Genomic DNA, 26051 nt, shown 5'->3' with positions numbered 1-26051 from the left:
AAGAAAAGCAAGACTGTAAGTATCTGCGTGCAGGGGAGTAAAACCAGGACTGGATCAACCTGTCCTAAAAATCTGGAGCCAGTTGGCAACATTGTCACCACTCTGCCAACCACCACTCAGCATCTCACAACCATAGCGAAATGAAACATGGTATTCAATGAATAATTTGCTGTTTCCTGAAGAAGAGACATATGGGGTTTTCATAATTCATGTATAACACCATCTTTGTATAATCTTCATGCTGGTCCAGTAAAAGGGCATCACAATCTCTAATGTACCTTTCTTGTGAAATTTAAAATCCCGCTTAGTACCCGTAGCACAGATTCCTCGTCATGTATTTCCTAACTTATGCGAGGCAAAAAAACAACAAAGGGACACCTTAATCCGTGGAAAGATTTTATTATTATATTCTATTATAGAGCCCGACTCCGGCCGAGTTTCGCCAATTAAGGCTGCATCAGGGGCTCAGGTTGCTTCAGATGGTTATGAAACTACATAAACATTCTTTTATGTAGCAACAGAGTGTCAAACAAAAGCCTTAGTTGTGCGAGCCACTCACACTGCTTAAAAAATGAAGTGTGTCAGTCTAGATATTTTGCTTATCTGCGTCCCGACTTAGGAATGTATGACTAGCTCCTTAAAAATCAGAAATTCGCCAATACAGAGTTCGCTGCTTCCAGTGTTTAAAAACCACTGCTTTGAATGTGGCCACTAATAATTCATTCTCTGTAGTAATAGTATATTGTACAAATATTGGCATCAATATAGCCATCCTGTTAACCATGGAAGACCAAGACGTTAGTCAGTCTTTGAGGCTTTGTCCTTTAGCCTTTAAGTCCTCCTGCCAGGTTAGTAAAGGCTCACCAACACCCTTGACCAGCTGTAGGAGTCTCCTTAATGACCTATCTCTCTGAACATCCACCATGGAGTTAACATGACCCTACACTAATCTTCGGGATGATCGAGGGTCATTGTTTTTGTTTATTTGTTTTTGTTGTTGTTTTTTTGTTTACCACATATATAAAGAACACATTTTTAACCCACATTTATTGAAACCCCCAGAGCTGGCATTAGCACCAGTGGTGCCCTGTGCAAACAGAAGGAAGTGTCTTCCATGGCCATACCTAGGAACTTTTCAGCTGTAGTCACTCTGAGATTGCTATTTACTTGGTTGAAGGAGGAATGCGTATCAGCTTTCTCTCTCTCCCCACCCGCATCACTTCCCTCTCCCAGGTATGACCCCAATATTTTTCTCTTTCCTCCTTCCCTGATCCCAGCACTCTTTCCTCCCACATCTCCATCTCCTTAACTTGTGCACCCTCAATGACAGTTGCAGACTGAGCTGTGTCTGTTCTACCCCCTCTCCTCCTAGTTCTCTCCACATACTGCCTGCAGGGTGTGCTCTAGGCTCACCCCTCATCCTCCTTTTGCCTGCAGGTTTCCTGAAAGGGAATGGCTGGAGCAATAAGCAGAGAGGCCCGGAGCTTTCTTGGGTTTCCCTGAGACCTGACAATTGACACAAATTCCTGGAGCCTCCTTGTGAAATTTGGAGAATTCCCAGGTATTTCAGTAAAGGGGAAGTTCCCCTGGTAATTTTCCGTGGTACTCTTTTAAAGATGCAGATGCCTCTGAAGCGCTAGCGCTCTGTGTGACTGCACAGGTTGTGTACCGCTAAAAATGGTCCTGAAAACCCCAGAGCCTTCAAACCGCCAGCAAATATTCCTTTAGGACCTTTCCAAACATTTTCTGGTGACCCTAGAGCCAATTGAGTTTACAGGATATCTGAAACGAATATGCATAAGATAAATTTACATTGGTTTTAAAATTCAAAGCAATTCTTGAGCCAGATAAACACCCTAAAAGTTTTTGAAATTGTACATTTTTCAGTTTTGGGGTTGTTTTTTTTTCCTGCTGTCATCTCAAACTGGTCCTCAGGCTTTCTGCCTTCCCCAATCAGTTTGATTTTCAGGATTTCTCTAATGAATGGGATATATTTTCATGCTTTGGAGTAAGAGCATGCAAATATATATTAGGCATTATTCATTAAAGATATCCATTTTCACTTCTGGTGGATGTTCCGCCTTACATGTCAGCCATACTGCGGTGAAATGAACTGACGTGCTTCTTTTTCTTTTACCTCCATTGCTGTAAGTGTGTCTGTTTCCATTAGGTTAATCATAGTGGCTGTCCGCTGGGTAATAATAATAGGTGGTTGTTTATCTATCCACTTTGTGAAAATATCCTTCCTTGCCACAAACAGAACAATGTAAATAAATTTCTCTACTCCCTTGAGCAATTTGAACTCGCCGTTAACATTCTGCCCGAGAAGAAAGTTTCTGTCTGAAGGAGCAGCACAGTTGGCAATACTATGATGTGTTTTATAATGCTAAATATGAAAGGTTATATTATCCCTTGTGATCATTTTTTTCTGCATGTCCCTGGATTTTGAGCTCCTTTTATTCAGTAGTGCAACTTTTTTACTGGATTTATCAAGATGGTATTGTTTCCTAGGACCAACAGAGTACAGCTTCCAGAATAAACCCACAGTTGCAAGACATAAATCACTTTGGTTTGAATAATTATGTTTCCTCCTAAGCATCTGTAACAATATAAAACAGCACTACAGACAAACTGGGAAGCATTTCAATATGGACTACATTGTAGATGGCTATATACAAATACTGCTTTTAAAAGGAAGGGAGAATCAGAAAGGGGAAAGATCTGTTATTTTCCAGATTGTAGGAGACACAAAATAGAGGCATCTACAACCTGCTGCAAAGACATTGACAGAGCAGCAAAAGAGAGTTAGGTTTGTCAAGGTTCACTCTGCTAAGAGATCCTTGCTTGAAGTTCCTTCTTTCTGGCTGTTTCATTCCAGTGAAGCCTGGGAGTGGGCTTTCTCTGTTTTGGGACTGTGAGGCAGCACCCCTAGTGTTCCCCTATTTACCTGTGCAGGACTAGGCTAGACACTTGCTCTACCTTAAATTCCTTAAGGAGAGTATGTGCTATGGGCGGGATCCTGTGGGGCAGGTGGAGCTCAGAAGGCGTAATCAGAGACTGGGGAATAAGACCTGGGATCCAGGTTGGGATAACCAGACCAGGCCTAGGTCTCCAGGAGGAAGGCAGCTCCTGTAATATAACACTGTCCCAGCACTGAGCTGAGACGAAGCTGAACTGTAAGTAAAGAGAGTGCACTGATCTAAAGGGAAGACAGTCTACTATTATATGATTGTGAAGCTGTAATAAAGATAAGTGTTTTAAGAAAGGCTGAAATCAAATCGGACTAGTTTGTCTCCAGGTCTGTGGGAATCATCGCTCATTCCCACAAGGGCCATCTTTATGGAATACTCTTCCTGAATTTATCGGAAGCATGTCTTGCACATCTTCCTTTAGAAAAACAGTAAAGGCTTTCTGTTTTTAGAGAACCCTTTCATGAAAATGAGATCTTCAGAGGGATAGCTGTGTTAATCTGGTGAAGCAGAAATGACAAGAAGCAGGTGGCACCTTATAGACCAACCAGTTTATTGAGGCATAAGCTTTTGAGGACAGATGAAGTGGACTTGCGTATTGTGAATGTACTTATGTGATCCTCCCTGGACAAATTTTAAATTTGGAAGTTGCGGAATATAAGTATTTTTAAATAAATAAATAAATAAGGTGCCACCTGCTTCTTGTCATTTTTGGTGAGAATTAGCTAACTATTTAGTGGTGGTTGTTACAGGCTGTCTTGTGCTTAATTTTTTTTTTTAGACATTTGTCATATTTTATGAAGGCGTATTTTTTTTTCCTTTTATGTCTACTGTTTCTATTTTTATTTTATTTTATTGTTTTTATTTTATACTGTTATATTCTGGTTCTTTGTTTTTATGTGTTACTTATGACTATCTATGTTATCAAGGAATCTGCTGTGAATTTCCAAATATGTGCAGAATATAACTTTTTGAAATAATTACATAAATAAATAAGATCACGACAAGCATCTTATTAACATAGTTAATGCCGATATGTACAAGCCTTCTGGTTTCCCCTGCCTAAGAGTGTATCGTAGCCTGCACCACTTTCCTCTTGCCTTGTCAGTTTGGAAGCTTGGCACAGGCCCTATAACCACTCTGTGCGCGTTGGTTTGTCTCCTCCCCTTTTTGTCCCACTAATGTTCCATAATCATTCAGCAAATACTTACGGGTCCCCCCTACCATTTTTTCATCTTTTTCTATACCCTCAATTGCCTTTACCGCTGCACTTCATACCCGTCTCAAGCAGGCTTACATTTTCTCATGGCTTTTGTTGCTACTCCCTCTGCTGGTCGATTATTCCAGGCATCCCCCACTTTCTCAGCGTAGCTCCTCTTCCACTGGCCATTAAAACTTGGGGCACACTCAGGATTGGGAGGGCAAGTGGACATCATATGCTCCCTTCTGTTGTTTCCTAATGGGGAGGAAAGTTACAGTCTTTCAAGGCCCTTGGGCTATTTGAAGGCTATTCTGATACCATCCAGTAAAAATAACACACTGACGCACAGTCTGGTATTGTTCAAAAATAAATCCTTTACTGAAATAACTGATGAACAAAATCAGTGCGATGCACACTAAAGAAAAGTGTAATCGGTACAGCAAAATCAAAAGACGGTACGTAGTCCAAAAGGTTATACTCACCGCAAAGTCTTCACATGCTATGGGTGTTCTTCCTCCACTACCCTAGTTAAAAGAATGGGATTCTCCCCTTTCTGGTAACTGCTTTCTACCATGCAGGTCTCTGTACTCCAGTAACTGGACTGGAGCGCTCTCCTGAGCATGTGAACTTTGGCTGACTCCTTCCAAGCAGCAACTCTGAAAGTAGATCACCCAGTCTGGCACGTCTTATTCTTTTTTCTTTATTTATTTATGCTTATTCATAAACAAATAACAATACTCTTGAAAGAAAAATCAGATGTTGTCATTACTACAGAATAATCACAAAATACTAAAAACCATTACAGAGTAAATTTTAACATCTGAAACATCCAGGAAAACTAAGAGATTCAGCAGTTAGGGAGAAAAAAGAGCGGTTAAAGGACAATAAGGAAAACCTCCTATTACAATTGAAAAACAAGCGTTTCATCCAGATATCTCTACTTTGCACTTGGTTCCATAACCACAATCTTAGGGGTCTGAGAATCAAGATAAGCTCGAAGTTGTGACACTTCAAAGAAAATGTACTTCTGATTATTACTTACAATTTCACATTTACAAGGAAAGTTCAATAACATTTTCCCTCCCTTGGACTCAACCTCTGTTCTCAACTCTAAAAATTTCCTTCTCCTATCTTGTGTTAATCTACAAAAATCAGGGTATATACGTATTTTCTCACCATGGAACAAAGCAAGACGATTTTTCATATAAAGCCTCAATACAGTCTCTCTATCTGATGCAAAGGTGAATGAAATATGCATATCATTCCTAGTTGAAATTAACGTCTCTACTGAAGACTCAATTATTGCTGATAGATTAATCTGTTCTTCCTCTATTTTTTTCTTATCATCTGTTTTATCTTTTGGTAGAACATAATACATTTTTGATAAAACAGTTAGTGATTTCTCTGGCATTTTTAATATTTGCACTAAATATTCTTTGAACATATCATAAGCAGAGATTAACTCGTGTCTTGGAAAATTAAGTATTCTTAAATTTAAATATTTCAACGAGTTTTCAATCCCTTCAAACTTTTTTTCATACAATATCTCTACCTTAGCAAATTTTTGCTGCCACCTCTCTAATCTAGCCAGTTTAATCTCCATTTGCTCAATTTTTTCTTGTTTCTTGCCAAGAGAAAACTCAATGTTATCAAATCGTTTATTTGAATCTACTGTGACCCTAGTTAAATTAATAATCACAGATTCCAAAGACTTTATAGCAGTCCATAGTGAGTTCAACGTAATTTCTTTAGGTTCGTCCAAAGGTAGCCTTAACCCCATTTCTTGTCTTGTATTCTGTTGCCCCTCAGTGGGTATGGTTCCCTCTCCAAGATCTTCTAAAGCTGATCCTAGCTTCAAAAAATCTGATGGTATATTATATGGTGGGGGAGGGTGGCTTGGTGCGCCAGGACTCAAAGTTGTTTCGGCCTGAGGATCCGAGATCCGCTCCATATCGAGTCCTACTGCGGCCAGGTCTCCTGGTGCATTTCCAGATGATGGAGCGAAAAAAGCCGGAATCTGCAGTTGTGAAGGCATTGATATGGGAGAGGAAGAAGCCATCTCCCTTATCTTTGCCTTACGCTTTGTGTGAGGCATTTAAAAACTTAAAACACTTGCAGGTAGGTTTTTTTCAGGCAGGTCTTATTCTGATTCCAACCAGAAATCCACTCTTCAAACTATAAAGCAAATCTTCAGTGAAATGCAAGGATGATGGCTCTAGCTCCCTTTTCACTGCTCTTCCCATTTTTTTTGTTTTCTCATTCTCCGGATCCTTCTTGGATCCCAAGGAAATCACCCTCCTGCTAGGAAGGCCTGAGGGCTCCAACTCAGAGCTTCAGCCACTTTACTGGGATGGAAGACTGAATGAATGAAAGAACAGGAGCCAAAGTGGGCTCATGAATGTTGATACATTTATTTAGATTTAGTTTATGCCTTTTCATTGGTAGCTCAAGTCAAGTCACATTTAGGTACGGTAGATATTTCCCTGTTCCCAAGAGGGCTCACAATCTAAGGGCCTCATTTACTTTCATTCTGTGTCTTTGGGAGAAATGCTTAGTAAACGAGGCCCTAGGTTTGTACGTGAGGCAGTGGAGCCGAAGTAACTTATCCAAGGTCACAAGGAGCAGCAGCAAATTGGAACCCTGGCTTCCCTGTTTCCAAGCTGCTGCTCCAACCACTGGGCTACTCCTCCACTCCTTTACAGGGACCCGTCCCACTGGGGAGTGTCAGGGAGCATTCTACCCTCCTACTTTCTCTGACCTCGTATATCGGCAGTTGTGAAGACTCTGATGTCTCTAGTAAGGGACACTTTGGTGCACCCTTGCATCAGTAAAGAAGTATTTTCATACCTGGAAATTCTTCGGATTTGGCCCAGAGAATCTGGAACTCTAAAGAAATTGCCAGATCTCTGAGCAAGCCCTGGAAAACGCTGTGTGCCATACTGCTGCTGAAACAGCCTGTGTGAGCCCTGGAAAAGGAAGTCCCCGGGCCCATGCAGATGGGAAGAAGGAGGAGCATCCAACGCAAGGGTGGGAAGAAGGTAGGGAAAACGCCCAGTGCTGCAAGGCCAGAGGAAGGAACAGGGGCAGCATCGGCTCATGCTGGTGGAAGAAGGAGGAGTCGGAGTCTCATTAGCCACTCTGTCCAAAGGGAGAGATTGCTGCCACTGGTGTGTTCTGGACAGGAAGAGAGAGAGAATGAATGAGCATGTGAGAGAGTGTGTGTGAGGGTGGGGGGGGGGAAGGGAGCGAAGAAGAGAAGTGAGAGTGAGTGTGCATGTGTATGAGAGAGAACACGTGAATGTATTATAGAGAAGGTGCATGTGTATGTGTATGAGAACGTCTGTGTGCATACCGTCCCCTTCTGCCATCCTACCCCTGCTAATACGGACAATTTTAGATTGACTGGACATCAGAAATTCCCAGGTGTGAGTATTTTCTCAGAGCCCTATTCCCTCCATCTTTAAATGGGCAGTGTTTGGTCTGAATTTAAATGTATGAAATTGTCAACTGTTGTTGAAGTTCTGCTTAGTTAAATATATTATTCTCATCTATGGATCCAGTTCTTTTTGATGCATAAAACATCATTTTGCAAACTGTTAACTGAGGGATACGTACCTCAGTTAACAGTTTGCAAACTGACTTTTTTTAGAATAGCAGGTACATATCCCTCAATTTGACTGAGGGATATGTACCTGCTATTCTAAAAAAAGTCAATTGTTCACCCTATAAAAAAGGATAAAAAACCTTCCAAGCTCTAATTTGACAAATTTTCATCCAATTTCTAATCTGGCTACCAGCAAAAAAATACTTGAAAAGGGGGTATCTATTCAGCTGGAACATTTTTTTAGAGAATTATAATATCCTGGAACAACAACAGATGAGCTTCAGACAGGGTTGAACTGCTGAAACTGTGTTGGTTTCTTAGTTTGACCATTTGCTTCATTTGCCACATTTGTTGGATTGTGGCCAGTCGTTATTACTAGTCCATCTTGATATAGCTGCAGCTTTGACTCTATTGATTACTGTGTCCTACTGGCACAGTTGCAGGTTCATGGCTTTGCGTCTTCTCTTTTAGCTTGGTTTAGGCCCTTTTGGGGTCTTTGTTGCTCAGAATGGCGTGATGTAGTTTCAGGGCTCCTCTTTGTCATCATTTCTGTTCAGTATATATTTATATCCTACTGGAGCTGTATTTTGTGCCTTAGAGGTACAGTATTAATTTATGCTGATGATTTGCAATTTATTTTGCCATATGCTTTAGGTGGTATTTTGCCTGAACAGAAGTTTGTTAAATGCATGATCGCAATTCAATCTTGGTTGGGAAAATGTAAATTGGTGTTGAATGTGAACAAAACGGCAATTCTGTGCATTAGTCGCATCTGTGCAGATTAAACTCAGGAGATTAAGTTTGGGGATGTAAATATTCTGATATTATCTGAAGTTCGAAATTTAGGGATTCAGTTAAATACGGGGCTCACCTTATAGCCGCATATTTCTCTTGTGGCAAAGTCTGCATTTCATAAATTAGAGTTGCTGAAACCTCTTAAATCCTTGTTGACACCATTTGACTTTGGAACAGTGGTTCAATCACTTGTTCTGCCTAAGTTAGATTACTGTAAAACTCTCTTTGTTGAATTTGCCAAGGGGCTGCTTAAAATATTTCAGGTGGTTTAAAATTGTGCAGCGAAAGTAATAATTGGCCCTACATACCAGGAGCATATAATTTCTGTGCTCAGATCATTGCAGTGGTTGTCCATTTTGTAAAGAATCAATTTTAAGATACTGACCTTGGTTTTTGAAGGGTGTATTGTTTCCTTTGGCTGATTTGGTTACTCCTTATGAGCCAGCTCGAGTTCTTTGCTCTGATAGTCAGTGCTTAGTGGCCATATCTGGGGCAAAAAGCTGAATTCAGACAGCTAAGATTAGGGCCTTTTTCTTAACTGGTCCTGTTCTATGGAATGCAGTTTCCCTTGACTTAAGGTCAGAAGAGGAATATGTGTTGTTTAGGAAGCAATTAAAGATTACTGTATTTAAAGCAGTCTGCTCTGTGTAATGGATATTGTTTATTGTGCAGATATTATGTTGATTTATTATTAACTTTTTAAAGTTTGTATTTAATGTTTTTTTATGATTGTTTTACTGAATTTCGCACTGATCAATTTTGGTTGCATGTCGCAAATAATAAGTGACTTAAATTAATAAATAAATACATGAATTAATATCATAACTTTATCCTTGAATTTCTTTCTTTCTTCTTTTTTTTTTTTAAATGGAAAATGTTAGTGTACCCTTTGTTGAAGCCTGCTCTGTATTTGAAAGTTTCTGTCCTATCCACCTTTCCCTTCCCAGCAAGTACATTTTGAGTTCCTTAAGCTTCCATGAGCATTGAGTAAAGTTTGTGTGGTAGGTCCTGCTTCCATCCTATCAAACTCTTTGGAAAGGTATGAAGACAGTCAGTGGCATTCTGTAGAAGAGCAATAATACTTCCTCATTCTTGCTGGCGATGCCCAGCCTCAATGTGATATGCGTAACTTTCCCTGCTGCCCTTGTCGTGGGCATCGGCTTTCTCCCAGTAATACTGTGCTTTCTTTCTCCCGGCACCCCTTGGTTGCACAGCATACATTTCCAATCTCTTGACAAGCTTCAGATCATTTGAAGTGACTACATCCAGGTCTCTAGCCTGCTTGGCACTTTCCAGTCCATGTCCTGCTAACCGATGACTGGATGGACTCTGCCAATTAGAAGTGGAACATTAAGCACAATAAATAAATAAAGTGGCAAATGCATTTTTGCACCCTAGATGCATAATTGAGCACCATTTTGCTTTGAAGCACAACTTTCAAACCCATGACCTTTTGGCTATTTTCATTTTTTTCCCCACTTTTTCAGGTATTGTAGAACCAAAGCACAAATTTTACTTGTAGGATGTGCCCAACACTGGATTTTCCAGATTGGCCCCCGTCAGTTTCTTGTAACATCTTCCTACTGCCGACATGCTATCTTCAGATTCTCTTCATTTTATTTCATGGCCATGAAAACAAGTAGAAAATACATTTTTTTGGAACAGAAGCACATTTGCATTTCTCAAGTGCCATTATTATCTCTGCTGTGTATTATCATCCTGATGGTCCAGCAACCTTTCCATTTATAAACTGTGCAGAACAAAATACAGAATGAGCTGCAGGAGTTAAGATATTTTTGTCAATGACCCAGCAAGAACCGTGTGAATTTTTGGATGTGTTTGGACTTGGAGACATTGAATTACAGGACCGCTGTATAAACGTGATGCAGTTCTGGGATTTTGCAAAACTGTAAAGAATCAAGAGTACTGGCACCACGAGCGTGATTTTCTACATTTCTAAATGAATCTCCGTCCTCTGTCTTGCTGGACAGTCACCCTGAAGCAGAGATCCGAGTTAAACAAAACTTCATGACTCTGGTTTTAAAAGGTTTCTCGGATTCTCTGCCTCTTTTGAAAAGACAATTCTTACATTTAGAATTCTTCTGACAGGGTTAAGCATGTCTGTGTATCCATTACCCACATTTTCATTATAAAAAGTGTCGAGCTTCTAATTTGTTAGTTGCCTAATACACGATAAACTAAACAAGTTTGTCAGGCAGTAATTCTGATGTTGAGGCTTATTTTCCACTGATGTAGTAGTACTAGCCGTATCCCAAGGCTATAAATCGCTCAGCAAATCCATATCCACATGTATCCGTCTTTCCTGCTATCAGGAAAGATGAAGACAGGTGAAGGGAAGCAAGTTCTTCTCTTGGATAAAAAGAATTTCTTTATAGACTAAACATATCAATCTCGGGCCAGCCCTTTGGCTCAGCCCATGGTGCTGTGTGCTGTGGGTAGAGGAGCTGGGTTTGGATCCCATGTCTTTTGGGCATGCTGTAAGGATACCGTGTCTCTTGACCCTGAACGTTTTCCTTTTCACACCTCACATATTTGCAAACCTGCCTCTTTCTGCTTTCACCGCCTGAAGGCTTATCATATTCTTGGTTCTTCCTTTCTTGAAACATTCATCCGTGCTATCACGTCCCCTTGCCTTAACTGCTGCAAAACATTACTGTACGGCCTTTCTGTGCCCCAGCTTTCCAGACTAAGCTTCGTTCAGAGTACTGCTGCCTTATTCCGTGGCTATTAGCCAAACCATGACCACATCGCCTATGTCCTCCAAGACTTTCACTGGTTCTCCATCGCTTTCAGGATTCTGTAGAACAATCACTCGGTTATACCTCTTTGATGTCCTCTGTATCGTACCCCTGGGTACCTTTGCAACCCGATCACTCCCCAGCCAGCCCATCCACTCACACTTCCCAAGCAGGTATAAATCACACAGGCAACTGCCTAGGGCGCCACGTTTTGTTGGCACCAAATACCCAGGCCAAAGAGAAGTGCAAGGGTGCCAAGGAGAAACTATGGGGACAGGACTTCATCTGCTTTCCAGTCTTCAGAGTCTCCCACCTTCTACTCTTCAGCTCTGGATGCCAAAATCTTAAATTAGGCCATGTTCTCAAGCTTTGGCTCCATTCCTGGTCTGGTTAGTGCCCATTGAACCTCTGTCCCTAAAATCTAGAATTGCCTCCTGCTCTCTGTTCAGGTGATATTTCTGCTTTGCTCTGATTCTTTTCCTTTATCCTACCACTAAATTTTGCACAGTTCTGGTAGGCAAGCTCCTGGAAACCCCACTATTTTCCCCCACAGTGACTGTGAAACATTTTGAAACACCTTTGTATGAAAGACATCCACTAAAATAAATGTGCATTGTATTGCACTAATGTGCACTGTAGCACATAGACCCCAGAAGTCATTGAGTTTTAGATGCCTTGTGATGTTATTTATGGGTTATTTAGTGTATCTGGAGTGTTCCAGGGATGTTATTTCAGCAGTACAGCTTCTTTCTCCATTCCCTGGCTCCTGCTACAAATTAAATATTGCACTCTGGAGCACACATGTACTGAAAATGTGCAGCTGTAACTGGATGTGGAGGGTCAGTGATCAATTCAGTCTATGTGCCTTTATTAAAAAAAAAAAAAAGAGAGAGAAACTGTTTTTGAATGGGCTTCAGCTAAGGAGTTCTATTATAAATAGTTAAATCTCATCTTTTGCCATTCATCAATGCCTACATACAGAAATCTACTCTTGGTACTGGCCAGCTGACATCTTGTAGTAACAGAGAAGAAAATAATTTCCGAGCCATCTATTCCAAGTTGTAGTTGTTTTTTAATTATATGAATGTTCTACTTTGAGCTTTACAAGCTAGTATGGTACCAACCCAAAATATAAATCACAGCCACAAAGCAAGAGGTCAGAGCCTGAAATCCGATTGCGATTATGTTTAACTGCATCCACCTGTCACGCTAGACTAGCGGGGCTAATGTGAGGCATGAAGAGTTAGTCGGGAAGAGGAATTTCAGATAGCGGGTATGAAATGCGGAACTGAGGATGGTGATTTATTTATTTATTTATTTATTTATTGGTTTTTATATACCGGAAGTTCCTGTATACAATACATATCACTCCGGTTCACATTTAACAGATATAGCTATCGCCGGGTAGGCGGTTTACATGGAACATATCAAATATAATATAATGAACAGAAGAACTATAATACAGTGTAATATATTATATTAAGAAACAACTAAGATCAACTTAGGTAACAACTTGGAACAAAAAACTGACTCAATGTGAGCATTACATTATTGTGGTAAGACAAGGCTGGATGTTTGTTCTTCCTGCTTTAGCTCTCTGGGAAAGCTTGAAGGAAGAGCCAAGTCTTGAGTTTCACCTTGAACGTTGTATGGCACGGTTCTAGGCGGAGGTCCGGTGGTAGTGAGTTCCAGAGTGACGGGCCCGCTGTGGATAGAGCGCGTTTCCTCAGGGTAGATTTTGCAGGTTGGGTGATCATTCTGTTCTGGTATGCCCTTCTGGTTGGTTTGTTAGAAGAGTGTAGTTGAAGCTGGAAAGTTAGGTTGAGGGGGGAGATGTTATGTAGTGCCTTGTGAACCATCATGCAGGTCTTGAACTGGATCCTATATTTGATGGGGAGCCAGTGGAGGTGCTGTAGGATTGGGGTGATATGGTCCCTTTTTTTGGCATTGGTAAGGATCCTTGCAGTGGCATTCAGAACCATCTGGAGTGGCTTGGTAGTGTATGCTGGAAGGCCCTGCAGGAGTGAATTACAGTAGTCTAATTTAGTTAGAATGATGGCTTGGAGTACTGTGCGGAAATCCCTATAGAGTAGAAGGGGCTTTAGTTTCTTTAGCACTTGTAGTTTAAAGAAGCATTCTTTTGTGGTGTTATTTATGAATTTATTGAGGCTGAGTTTGTCGTCAAGTAGTACACCCAGATCTCTGACTTGAGGTGCGGTGGAATATCCTGAGGTGTCTGGAGAGTTGATGGATGTTGGCGGGGTAGATTGATCTGGTGCTATGATGAGAATTTCCGTTTTTTTGGTGTTTAGCACCAGGTTGAGGCTGGTTAGTAGATCGTTGATGGATGAGAGGCATTTTTTCCAATAGGATATGGTTTTGTGTATGGTCTCCGTGATAGGGATGAGAATTTGAATGTCATCTGCGTATAAGAAATGGGTGAGCTTGAGGTTAGTAAGTAGATGACAGAGAGGGAGCAGGTAAATGTTGAAAAGGGTGGGTGAGAGTGATGATCCTTGTGGTACCCCCATCTTGACTTGGATGGGGTGAGATTCCTTGTTGTTTATCTTCACTTTGTATGTTCTGTTCTCTAGGAAGGACTTAAACCAGTTGAGAGCTGTTCCAGTGATGCCGATGACTGATAGTTGTTGTAGTAGGCTAGGGTGGTTCACGGTGTCGAAAGCTGAGGAAAGATCCAGAAGCACGAGAAGACAAGGTTGGCCTTTTTCGAGATTGAAGATAATGTTGTCTGTTAGTGTGGCTAATAAGGATTCGGTGCTCTTTTTCTTTCGGAATCCATATTGGTTGTTAGTGAGGATGTTGTTGTCTTCAAGGAATTCAGAAAGTTGTCTGTTGACGATTTTCTCCATAATTTTAGCTAGCATAGGGAGGTTCGCTTTAGGTCTGTAGTTAGCCAGATCTGTAGTGGGAAGGTTGGGTTTTTTGAGTAGAGGTTTGAGAAGCGCTAACTTGAGTTGTTTAGGAACTTGGCCTTGGGCGAGGGAGCAGTTAATGATATCAGCCACTGGCTTGGCAATGGTGTCATGGATTGAACTCAGCAGGTTTGATGGTATATGGTCTAAGGGGTGAGAGGACGGTTTTATCTTCTTAAGGATATTTGCTATTTCTAAGGTGGAAGTGGGTTCGAGAGATTCAAGCACTGCTGTGTGAGTGTTGGGTTGAGAGGCGGTTGTTGTATCTGATTGCTGGCTGTGGTTGCTTGTAAGGCTAGTGTGTGGCGTAGGCCCTTTGAGGGGGGCTACGAGGGCTGTGATTTTGTTGTCGAAAAAATCGGCAAGTTCACTGGCTTTTTTTAGAGCTTGGTCATCTGGGATGCTTGGTCCAGGAGGATTAGTGAGGGCTGAGACATAAGAGAAGAGTGCTCTTGAATCGAATGAGAGGTGGTGTATCTTTTTGGAGTAATATTCTCTTTTTGTTTTGTGGATTTCGTTTCTGTAGGTGTTGAGGCATGATTTGTAGTTGAGGAGGGTTGTTGTAGAAGGGCTTTTACGCCATAGGTTTTCCTTGCTTCTAAGCTCGTGTTTACGAGACTTCAGTTTTGTGGTGAACCAAGGTTTTCTGTTATCTTTGTCCGGGTTAATAGACTTAGTAGTCAAGGGACATACATGATCTGCAACCTTGTTGGTGATGTTGAGCCATGATGAAGTTGCTGAGTTAGCGTCGGTGAGGTCCAGATTCGTTAGTTCTTTGGCTAGGTGTTTGCTTAGGTGATCTCCTGAGCACTGTTTCCTGACTGAGATGTTAATAGTTTGGGTTGTTAGGGGAAGAGGCTCAGGGATCTTTAACATTGAAGAGATGATTCTGTGGTCAGTCCAAGGAACCGCAAGGCAGGTTGGAGTGGTGTGGGAAGATAGACCTTCGTTTATAAAGATCAGGTCTAAGGTATGACCAGCTTTGTGGGTAGGTTCTGTCACAATTTGTCTGAAACCCATATGGGTGAGGGAGGAGAGAATGGTTTTGCAGTTGGATTTATGAGGAGGAGGAAGGCCATTTATAATTGCATGCAAAATGTGTTAAATTTATCAATTTGGAAAGTGTAAAATCTAGTTCTTTATGCTTGCACAGCAGAGTGGAGAAATTAAAAAAAAAAAAAAAAAAGGCCAGGCAAATGTGCAGGAGACCCAGACAGCAAGACGTCAGTCACATTTGTGGAAAATTCTGGACAGAAAAGAGGATTTTGAAGTTCTAGGTTCAGCAGTCATTTGCTGATGGACAATTTTCCAAAGCCATTTACCTGGGCAAAAGGCCCGTCTGCAAATGGCCACTTTTAACCCAGCTCGCACTGATGGGGATTCCTCAGCCTGCGCACACTTTTAACCGAGTTAAGGGGAGGTTTTCCTGGGGGCGTGTTTTGGACGTGATTAGGAAATGGCGAGCAAGTGTATTTTCAAACGTACGTGTGCTGTTCCCCGGTCCAATTTAACTGGCACAATAAAGCAGTTGCAAAGTCCGTGGACCGTGTGTACCCACGGCACGTTTTCAAAGGGAAAGGACGTGTGGACTTTGCCTCTGGGGGCGCTGTTTTGAAAATGGCCTCCTTATTAAACAAGTCACCAAAGTGATTACATTGTATGCATCACAAATTATTGAAACCAAATAGTGAGTAGAAAAGTAATCCAAAATATTTAAAAAAAAACAAAACTACCACCATATAAATCTTCCAAATGTACATGACCAAGACCATTACTATAATATATTAAATCTAATACAGACAATCATGTGTGGAACAAATATGTAGCAACTTGGTTTTAGCTACCTCCTTCAGTGTAATCATCTATTAGCATTATTTTAAATGTGAAAATGAAAAAACAGTTTGTTCCACATATGATTGTCTGCATTAGATTTAATATATTATAATGATGGTCTTGGTCGTGTACATTTGGGAGAATTATATGGTGGTATTGTTTTAATATTGTATTCCTGCCCTTATTGTTGATTAATTAGAAAACATAACGAAGAAATATTTTCTAATTTAGGACCTCATTTACTAAGCATTTTTCCCATAGACACAGAATGGGAATAAAGCCTTAATAAATCAGGCCCTTAGTTAGATTAGGGGGCCGGATGTACTAGGATGTTTTCCCCCTTTTACATATTGAATGTGAAAACGACCCTTACAAACGGGCCAATTCAGTAAATCGTGCGGGAGAGCCGGCGCTCCGAGGCGAGCGCCCGCTCTCCTGACGCGCGCCCAGGCCACTCTCCTGGGCGCGCGATCGAGAATTCAAATGAGGGCCCGCGCTAATAAGAAGGCAGCGGCTGTCAGTGGGTTTGACAGCCGACGCTTAATTTTACTGGCATAGGTTGTCGAACCCGCTGACAGCCATGGGTTCGGAAAATGGACGCTGGCAAAATTGAGCGTCCATCTTCCAACCCGTGGGCAGATTTTATTTTGTTTTTTACAATTTTTATTTTTTTTAATTTTTGGGGCCTTCGACTTAATATCGCTATGATATTAAGTCAGAGGGTGTACAGAAAAGCAGTTTTTTCTGCTTTTCTGTACACTTTCCCAGTGCTGGCCGAAATTAAAATGTGCGGCTTGGCTGCACATTTTACTTTCTGTATTGCGCGGTACTATCTAATAGGCTCATCAACATGCATTTGCATGTTGCTGGTGCTATTAGTTTTTGGGAGGTTGGACATTCGTTTTCCTCGTGCTATTACCCCTAAGCGCACCGTACTGAATCGGCCTGTAAATCAGGCCCTAAGAATGCCAGAATATTGTTTGTTTCTCGGTTCTACTTTCCACACATCTGGAAGACTGACATGCTTGCATTGTCTTTACCAAAGATAAGAGAACAGTAACTGTAAGCTCAACCTGAAATCATAAGAGGAGGTATTTTGACTAATTCGGTCTTGCTTCAGGGGTTTTACATATATGGTAAGCACAGGTGCCAGTCGTAAATGGCCACTTATCCATCTTAATTCAGAAGGAAAAAAGGCGATTTTCTTCCATTCTGCTGCTGGATTGCAGCTGAAAATTAATACAGGATAGCTGGGGGATGGGGCCCTAAGTATACACGTAACTGCGTCTGGCTCGGCCTGTTTCTCTGCTCACTTTTGAACGTAGAACACTTTGGGCCTGATTTTAAAAAGCATTTACTTGTGTAAGTGGGCTTTTGAAAATTGCTACAATAGTGAGTGACATTTGCGCACGTAACTCCTTTTGAAAATTACCCCCTTTGCGTTCAGTGGGACTGCATGCACCTTAGCAAGGCACAGGCGGGCACATTTGTACCTGCTACAGAGCAGGAATCATCAGTGTGGGCGTGAACGTATGTGCTTTTGAACGAACGCACAGAAAGGATTTCACTGGCCCCCAGCAGCCCTGTCCCTGGCAATTCTTCCTTGCAGTGCGCGTAACGGTACTTGTGAAATCACACTTTTATGCATATCACCCCAGAGTCATTTTGAAAGAGCCCAGGTTCCCATGTAAAACTGTGTTTTACACGCATAAATGCTTTTGAAAGGTATCCCTAAAAGCCTCCTTAGTTGTAGAAGGCAGCAGATATTTTTTTTTGTGGTGGTGGGGGGGGGGGGCCAGAAAAACCAATGTTAAAACTGGCACTGTACAGAATTCATTTCTAACTACCAGAGAATTGGAATTTCACAGCATGATTGTTGCCGAGTAAACATCATTGCGTTTGTCCCAGAGAGGGCTCTGCAAGTCTCGGGCCTGGAGGAATCAAAAGATTTCATTGTGGAAATCGGAGGCAGAGGCTTGCAAGGAATTCTCCTTCCCCCTCAGCATCCTGTCTTGGATGTAGGCTGCTAGAAATGAAACAGGAAGGAAAGAAATGCCTGCACCTGCGTGCTAAGTCCGACGTGGCTTCAGATGGCAGACGGCAGTGAAGAAAAGTATGTGAGGCTCTCGGGATGCACGCGTCATGAATTTGGAGTGTCGGAAAACCTGGTTAGGCGCTGTCCTTCAGCGCGCTTGTCGACGGTGATAGGTGTGGCGAGGTAACAGAAGTGAAACTTCAGAAGTAAATGGTTCCAAACCTGGCGCAGGTTTCAGGGATGGACAACAAAAGTCTGCGTCTGATCAGCACATGCATGCATGCCCCGGGCGCTTTTGGGATCCATGGCCCCTGCAGCCGGTCTCCTTGGCCGCTATTTCCCCGGGAGAAATGGGTGGTCCCCCAGCACGGAAGTGCAGGCGCTGTGAATAACCGGGCACCCGTTGCACTCGTGTGGGCGACTGCCCCGACACACCGTGTGGGGGGGGTGCGGAGAGGAGAGGGGGGGCCCTTTCCTCTCCCCCTCTGCGTGGCGGCGATCATGATGGCGCCGGCATCATGCTGCCGGCGCCGCGGGGGTTCATTCCCCCGGGGTTGGTCCGGCGTCGGGAGCGGCGACGTCATCAGGGACATCCGATTGGCCTAGGGGAGTGTGTGATGCTGCCGCCGGCTTCCCCTCGACGCAGCTTCTTCCTCCTTGGCCCTGAACCGAGGTGCTTCCCCCCCCCCCCCCCCAAAACCCCTCCCCCCCTCACGTTAGCTAGAATTAATTGGTAGATAGCAGTTTTATGCTTAATTGTTATTTTGTTGCGGCGGCAGCAACCGAGTCTTGGGAAAGCATTTTGTAAATGCAGAAGGCAATAAAGGAAGCTGAGAGGTGCCGGTATATACAAGAGAGGCCTGGGGGCCACCACTCGTTTGCCACGGATGATCAATGTCGGGCCGCGGGTTTGGGGCCTTGACTGATAAAGGGCTGGATGCGTGGGGAGGGGCTCCAGCGGGGCTTGCTTTGTGGCCGCCGGGCCATGATCCCATCCTGTGTTTGGCGGTCATGATGCCTGTCCGGGGGCTCGCAGGAAGCGAGACCCCGCGGTTGGGCAGAAGATCAGCATTATTGGCATCTGCCCATTAGCAATGTGTAGACATGTTGACCGGACTCAGCTACTAGATTAGACTCCCCTATTAGGGACTCTAATAAATGGCTGCACATTTTACTTTAAGAAATTAACGCCTACCCAAAGGTAGGCGTTAATTTCTGCCGGCGCCGGGAAAGTGCACAGAAAAGCAGTAAAAACTGCTTTTCTGTGCACCCTCCGACTTAATATCATGGCGATATTAAGTCGGAGGTCCCAAAAATTAAAAAAAGTTAAAAAATAAATAAATAAAATCAGCCCACAGCTCGCGGGTTGAAAACCTGATGCTCAATTTGCCGGCTTCCGGTTTCCAAACCCGTAGCTGTCAGCGGGCTCGAGAACCGACACCAGCAAAATTGAGCGTCGGCTGTCAAACCCGCTGACAGCCGCTGCTCCTGTCCAAAAAGAGGAGCTAGGGACGCACTAGTGTCCCTAGCGCCTCTTTTTACCGCGGGCCCTAATTTAAATATTTTGTTTTACTGTATCGCGCGCACAGGACATTGGCCTGTGCGTGCGCTCGGAGAGCGGGTGCTCACCCGCTCTCCCGCGAACTTTACTGTATGGGCCTGTTTGTTTGTAATCAGTGGAGTCCAGCTAGGCTGGGTGGGGGTGGGATAGAACCACGAGTGTCTGGGCTGCCCGGTTATTGTTCTCTTCATTGCTTTTTCAGTCATCTAATTAGCCGATCTTCATACTCTGCAATGTTCTTAATGAACAGAAATCGACAAAAAACAGATTACAAAGCACAACCTTCTTTATCAAAATTCTTTGCAGCAGCTTCATCTGAAAGAAAAAAATTCAAATAATTTGAATATCTTGATGAAGTTGTTTTTATAAAATGTCAGTGGACAATTTACCTGGCATTGCATGACAAAAGAAACCCAAAACAAGTCAACATCAATTTTTGGCTACATAAATCCCAATTTGAATAGAGATTACACCTAATCAGTTCTGCTTCAGAAGGCTTTCTCCTTTCAGGCAAAGAGAAGGCCTGCACTTCACACAACGATCATGTGCAAGGCAGTGAGATTGGATGCTTGCAGAAATGCTATTTCTTAGTAGCCATTGTGCAAAATCTCTTTGATTAGCAGCTGAAACGCGAAAGCTACAAAGTAAAATGTTGCCTCTTAAAAATGCATGCTCTTCAGAGTTTATAATGTATCCTCTTCGAGGCTGGTTCTTGGCAGGTCTGGTTTGCATGCAGCATGGCAGGAACGAAGCCAGGGAGTTTGTGTAAGGGTAGAAAGGGCACTCTGCCTGGGTTTGAACTGGGGATCTATGCTGCTTGGGGGCTGGAGTGCTGCTCCTGAGCCATGGGGGTGACTCCCCCGAGCAGAGGGCTGAGTCATCCGGAAAGAGCTTGCTTACTCTTCTAAAGCCAGTCCTGCAGCCGCAACCCTGATTGATCCTCAGGGGTTGATAAGGGGGTTGCTGGGAACAAGACAGCGTTCTCGGCACTTCAAGGATCGAGGGCCAAACCGTGTGCATGCGGAAAAGACCCGTCTCGTGTCTCTGTAGATAAGTCTGCCTATGCCTGGGTTAACTCTGTAAGTAAACCTGGACTGGACTGTGTGCACCTTCTGAAACTGCTTAAGATGCTCTGGAACCTTGTTGAGCCTGGGGAGAAGGAACTTGTAACTTGATACAAAAATGGGCAGGTGTAAACCAGGAAGTGCTTGCTTTCTGTTAAAGTGTCTACTAAAATAAAACCACGTTGTGGAGTCCTAGATTGGGTGGCTTCCCTTGCATACAGTCCCAGTGAATTGACAGGATATTGGGTACAGCCTCACTTGTGTGCACAACCTGTTGGTGAGATTAATCCCACCTTGCCAAAATATGTATTTCTACCCCTTGTAAAGTCCATTCTGGAGTGATACATGCCAAATCTTGTAGAGGTAAAAACAAACAAAGCCCTCGCCAACTTGTGGCATATGTTTGGCAATCGGTAGGGCCAGTTTACTGATCTGTAACATGCTGTAATGCGTGTTAACGTGATTCTTAGCAATCGGGCCTATTCTCGAATAAACCACAATAACACACTTTGCAGGTTAGTCAGTCGAGTCCAATATTATTTAACAAAACAAAATCATGAATGTATATGAAGGAATACATCCCATAACAGTTAATGGATTTGTCACTTGCTTTGAGCTAAATTTTGGAGAAATGGAAGTAGGTGTGAGTTCAGGGTAGGGGGATCCAATCACTTTCTTACAAGATTTCCTTATAAATGGCAAACAGCCCATGACTTAAAAAAAATACAAAACATTTTGTACGCATTTAGAAAAATACTTAGATCACATATATGCAGCGTGCAGGCAATCTTCAGACCATCACTTTCAGGCAAAGTGCGTGGGGAACTTTTAGCCGTGGACTTTCAAACCTGCCACAGGGTCAACGAACCCGCGCGCCTTCCCAGCTGCTTATGTGCGGGTAGATTTTGTAAGGGAAATAATGTGCCTAGATTAGAAAGTACGATCCACGTGTGTTATTTTCTAATCCCCTGCCCCAGGATCATCTCCCCTACCTGGAGTTACAACTGTGCGTGCTGTGGGACGCCACCTGCACTTTCAGCCATAGAGAGGGCTGGGAGTTTTCAGTTCACCTGCACGAGTCGCTGTTTGCCCCTGTAAATGAGCTGGAAGATGATCTTCCCCACTGCAGAGAATGAGCGCGTTTACGGGATCTCTTGCATGAAGAACGGGGCCGGTTCCTGCTCATTAAGGGCCCAGTTTTTAAAGGGCGTATTTTAGGCACATGAATCTGTACTTTGACAACTGACTAGGGCTGGGCACCTAAATTTAGGTTCCTGTTTTCACTGGGCACCTACATTTGTGTCCCTAAAAAGTGAGCCACTATAGAGATGGGGACTTCACACATTTTTAACACTGAACACCTAAATCTAGGCAAATGAATTGCCATCCTAAGTAGGGGTCCCTAACTTTTAGGTCCCTAAATTTAGGAGAATTTTCAGCTGAAAACTTCAAGAGCCTAAATTAGACTGAAAATCTTCCCACCTTTAGATGCCTAAAATTTAGGGACCTTAGTGAAGCATTTTCTGAAAATTGACCCCTAATGCTTCAGTGTAGGTCAAAACCTGTGCTAGCTCGGGCAAAACCTGCAGGCCAAAAATTATCCTCAGGCATATGTAAAATAGGCAAATAGTATAATGAGTTCATTAGCTGGTATCACCTTCTTCACTAAAGGCTACTAAATTTACTGAGACTCTCAGATCCTGGACAATTTATCATCTACTCAGCTGCAGTGCCGGCGTGCAAACATTTAATGCTAGAAGAAAGCCGTCTCCTTGTGACTTCTCCCCAGTCTGAGTGATTCCTGTTTGAGGACAAAGCACCCTCCGCTGACCTCCTGACAAAAGAATATGGCGCCTCTGCGGGGGGCTCCCCAAGACCTCTGCTCCCTGATCCAAGTTGACGGCGCCTTCCGGGCACTCCCTTTCATCCCCTAAGACTGAAGATGGTCCCTCTGGAGACTTCTTCCCATCCCAGCTCACCCCCCATAAAGAAAGAAAACCTCTCTGGGGGCTCCCTGAGGCCTCCTGCCCCTTCCCACCCATCCAGAATGTCAACCTACTGATCGGGAGGCTGCTGCATCCTTCACCGTCAGGGAGAGACCAGAGAGCCCTCCTGCCAGCATGGCCACCATATTCCGAGTCATTTAATATGCGTTTCGATGAGTTGGCCGCGGTGTATGCAAAAGAGCAATCTTTTTCTGATCTTTCTTCAGAATTATGCTATACCACCTTGCTTTGTTAACTCATTCAAGGCCAGATCTGCAAAAGGTTTTTCTCCATTCTAAGTCAATGGGGAAAAAATGCTTTTTACATCTGGCCCTAAGAAGCGTTTCTTATTTCATTGCCTAGTGCATGCTGAGCATACATTCAAAAGGAGCAGTGTAAGGAATTTTGCCTTTAAGCTGTTCTTTTTTTAAATGTATTAAGCTAGCTGTGTAGTGCTTTATTAAGAAACGTTTACTACAGAGGTAACAGGACCTCTCTTCCCGTTAGAATGTCAGCCAGCTGTGCTTATCCTGGTGCGCAGCGAGCACCCTGCACATTTACAAACGGCCGCTGTTTGGGCAGAACTCAAAGAGACTGATGCATGGTGAAGAAAAACAGAGCTGCTCTACTTGCTGAGACGGCGCATTTCTTAATTATAGCCGACACATGGGATGCTCCATTCGCTAATGTCATACGTGCTCCGCAAACAAGTGCATTGCCATTTTTCTATCCTTTCTTGTTGCAGTAAGTGGCATGGACTATAACTGCAGTAAAGACACCGCACTGTTTTATTTATTTGTTTGGATTTGTTGACCGCATTTATCCAAAGCGGTTTACAGTACATTAGAATTGCAGCATATGAGCAGAGGTCGTTTGCAGCCTTACAGTGCTATGAGTATGTGGCTTGCCAGCTGAAACCGGGGAGCTCCAATGCCGGGGTTCATAAGATAACCTCCCAGGCCCTTGGTGCTGTCGATGATACCGCCTTCCAAATACACTTCCTCAGTTGTCCTAGTCACTGGTCAAGGGCTTCTCCGTGGGGGGAAAGTCCTGCCACTTGGGGTACCGGTAGCAAAGAACCCCGGAGTCCAAATAAAATGTACTTAAAGTTGGAAAATAAGAATCCAGGTCGGTGGGGCAAAACTTAAGAATAGTAGTAGGAAAATCCTAATCAAAAGAGCAACCATTTCTTTGTCCATGGAAAAGCCTTCTCGCAACTGAATCGGTGTCCAACCCAGAATTCCTTCCCCTTGGAGGGTAGACTGGTCTCTTCCAAGCTCCAGCCAAAAATTAAGGCCGGAAGGTCGAAAATCCTCTGGTCCAAAAATAGATCTAAAAAAAACAAACCCCAGGTAATCCCAACCCCAATGTCCTACTTCGCATTGCGTAATATTTTGGCAGCAATCTGCAACCTCTGTTGTTAACTGGTCAACAAGGACCCAGCCCTTCAAGAAGCCAGGGGTTTGCCCTTCTGTCAGGTAACTGGTTCAAACTCCAGTCTTTCAGAAATCCTCAGATCCCTGGTGTGTCTTCTGCTCTCAAAAACCTCCACTTCTTGGGTGCAGCCAGACCTTACGTTTTGGTCCATCCTCCTGGAGAGAGGTAAAGACCCTCAGCACAGCAGCTCTTTGTATCCTTCCAACTCTCCTTCTCTCTAACTCTGGTGATATTTATACCCTTCAGCCACAACCCACAAAAAGGTGGGGATATGACAAGGAGAGGACCCCCCAAAAATGTAAAAAGCCCTTAGCTGTTAGAAACGGGGCAGAATATTTATTAGTGACAGGAAAAGCCTGGCCACATGTGTATCAACTTAAATAGCAGCCTTCACATTTTACTTTGCAATTTAAAGGTGCACCTTAGGAGTAAGTTTTGTGTAAGGAACACAAATTAGAACTGTACAACTAAACAGAGGAGAATGCTAATGATTTACTGGAAAGTAAACACACCGGGAGGGCTATTTTCAGCAGCTTGCAAAAGGCAAATGTCTGAGGGGACAAACCTTCCACTGAGAAAAGTTTGCCTCTTGTTCGATATTTACACTTTTGAAGTATCTGAATGGCTCTGTCCTGCCCTTGCCTGCTCCCCCCCCCCCACCACCACACCCCCCCCCCCCCCCCGTCCTTTAAGGCAGAGTTTCTGCCTCCCAGGCAGGCGTTACATTTGCCATGTTAAAATGTGCACTTTGGCCATGTGGCAATCTTTGGCATTGAGGGTAATAGTTAATAGCCTCATCTACATGGAATTTGCATGTGATGAGCACTAGTAGCTACGTGCTCGATTGGATACGCGTTTTGGACGTGCTAATCCCCGTATTGCATTGGGCGTAAGTCTAGCCCGTCCAAAATGCGTGTCCAGCCGCGTGTTAAGCGGCACACTGACCTGAGCGTCCGATGTTGCATCAGCCTGCAAGTGGGGTGTCCACTCTGATGCAGATCTCTGTATCCTCTACAGAAAGCTAATCTGTCCTACAAGCCCCTCTGCAAGATTACTGATGGAAATACTGTACAGAATCAGTCCCAGGAGTGATCCCTGAGGCACTCCACTGGCAACTCCCCTTCCCTTGGCATGAGCTGCCTGTACCGTTACCTCTATTACTTATCATTAAACCAGATTCTGATCCAGTCAACCAAGTTAGGACCCACTCCTTGGCTGCTCGGTTTATAAACCTCCAGTGTGGGACAGGGACTAAAGGCTGACTGAAATCTACATACATCACATCCAGTGCCCATCCTTCATCTAATTCTTTGGTCATCCAGTCAAAGAAATGAATCACGTTTGTCAGTGCCATAATGTTTTACAATTGTGCTTCTTCATTTGGATCTGGACCAATTTCCAGAAATCCATAACTGCAGTAATTACTCTTTCTCCTCCACGAGTCCATACCTGACTCTTCAAGCAGTTTGCCATGTCTTCTTTTCCTTCCAAAAGCGATTGTAAATAATCGTATCCCTTCTAATCTAAAACATTTAGCTGTCCGCTTGCTTTCTTTTGATCCCCTTTGAGCCCTCTCAGAGGCCAGGTTACGGGGCTTAGGTGGTTCTCATACTGATCAGAGAATCTTTGGAAAGGGGGAGCAGTATTGGAAATTAAGGATCTCGTTCATCAAGGTCTTTCCCCATAAACACAGAATGGGGGGGGGAAAAAGCGTTGGTGAATCAGGCTCTAAGAAAAAGGTGCACAGGCTGCACGTCTTCTAAGTTTTAGCTTCTAAGAGGGTAATTCTCAGCCGTGTGCATGAGTGAGCAGACACGTGCATAAGAAGAGGCTGCTCAGGGGATAGAATAGGGCCTATTTCCACCATGAAAGAAG

At 43.3% G+C, this 26051-nt stretch overlaps 1 protein-coding gene across 5 annotated transcripts in view; it reads left to right on the top strand.

Annotated features, from left to right (window-relative positions):
• FRMD6 (FERM domain containing 6) overlaps positions 1-26051 on the top strand; it is a 321577-nt gene that overhangs the window by 228003 nt on the left and 67523 nt on the right. The window contains exon 1 of one of the 5 annotated variants that reach the window (XM_029598337.1): positions 3131-3176. The exons of the other annotated variants lie outside the window; for them this stretch is intronic. The gene's annotated coding sequence lies outside the window, so the exon portion shown is untranslated. Of the gene's footprint in view, positions 1-3130; positions 3177-26051 lie in introns of those variants that run through there. 5 annotated transcript variants of the gene reach the window in all.

Source organism: Rhinatrema bivittatum, chromosome 4, assembly GCF_901001135.1.
Source record: "Rhinatrema bivittatum chromosome 4, aRhiBiv1.1, whole genome shotgun sequence".
NCBI lineage: Eukaryota > Metazoa > Chordata > Amphibia > Gymnophiona > Rhinatrematidae > Rhinatrema > Rhinatrema bivittatum.
Note: the sequence above shows the minus strand (reverse complement) of the source record. Positions and strands in the feature narration are given on the sequence as shown.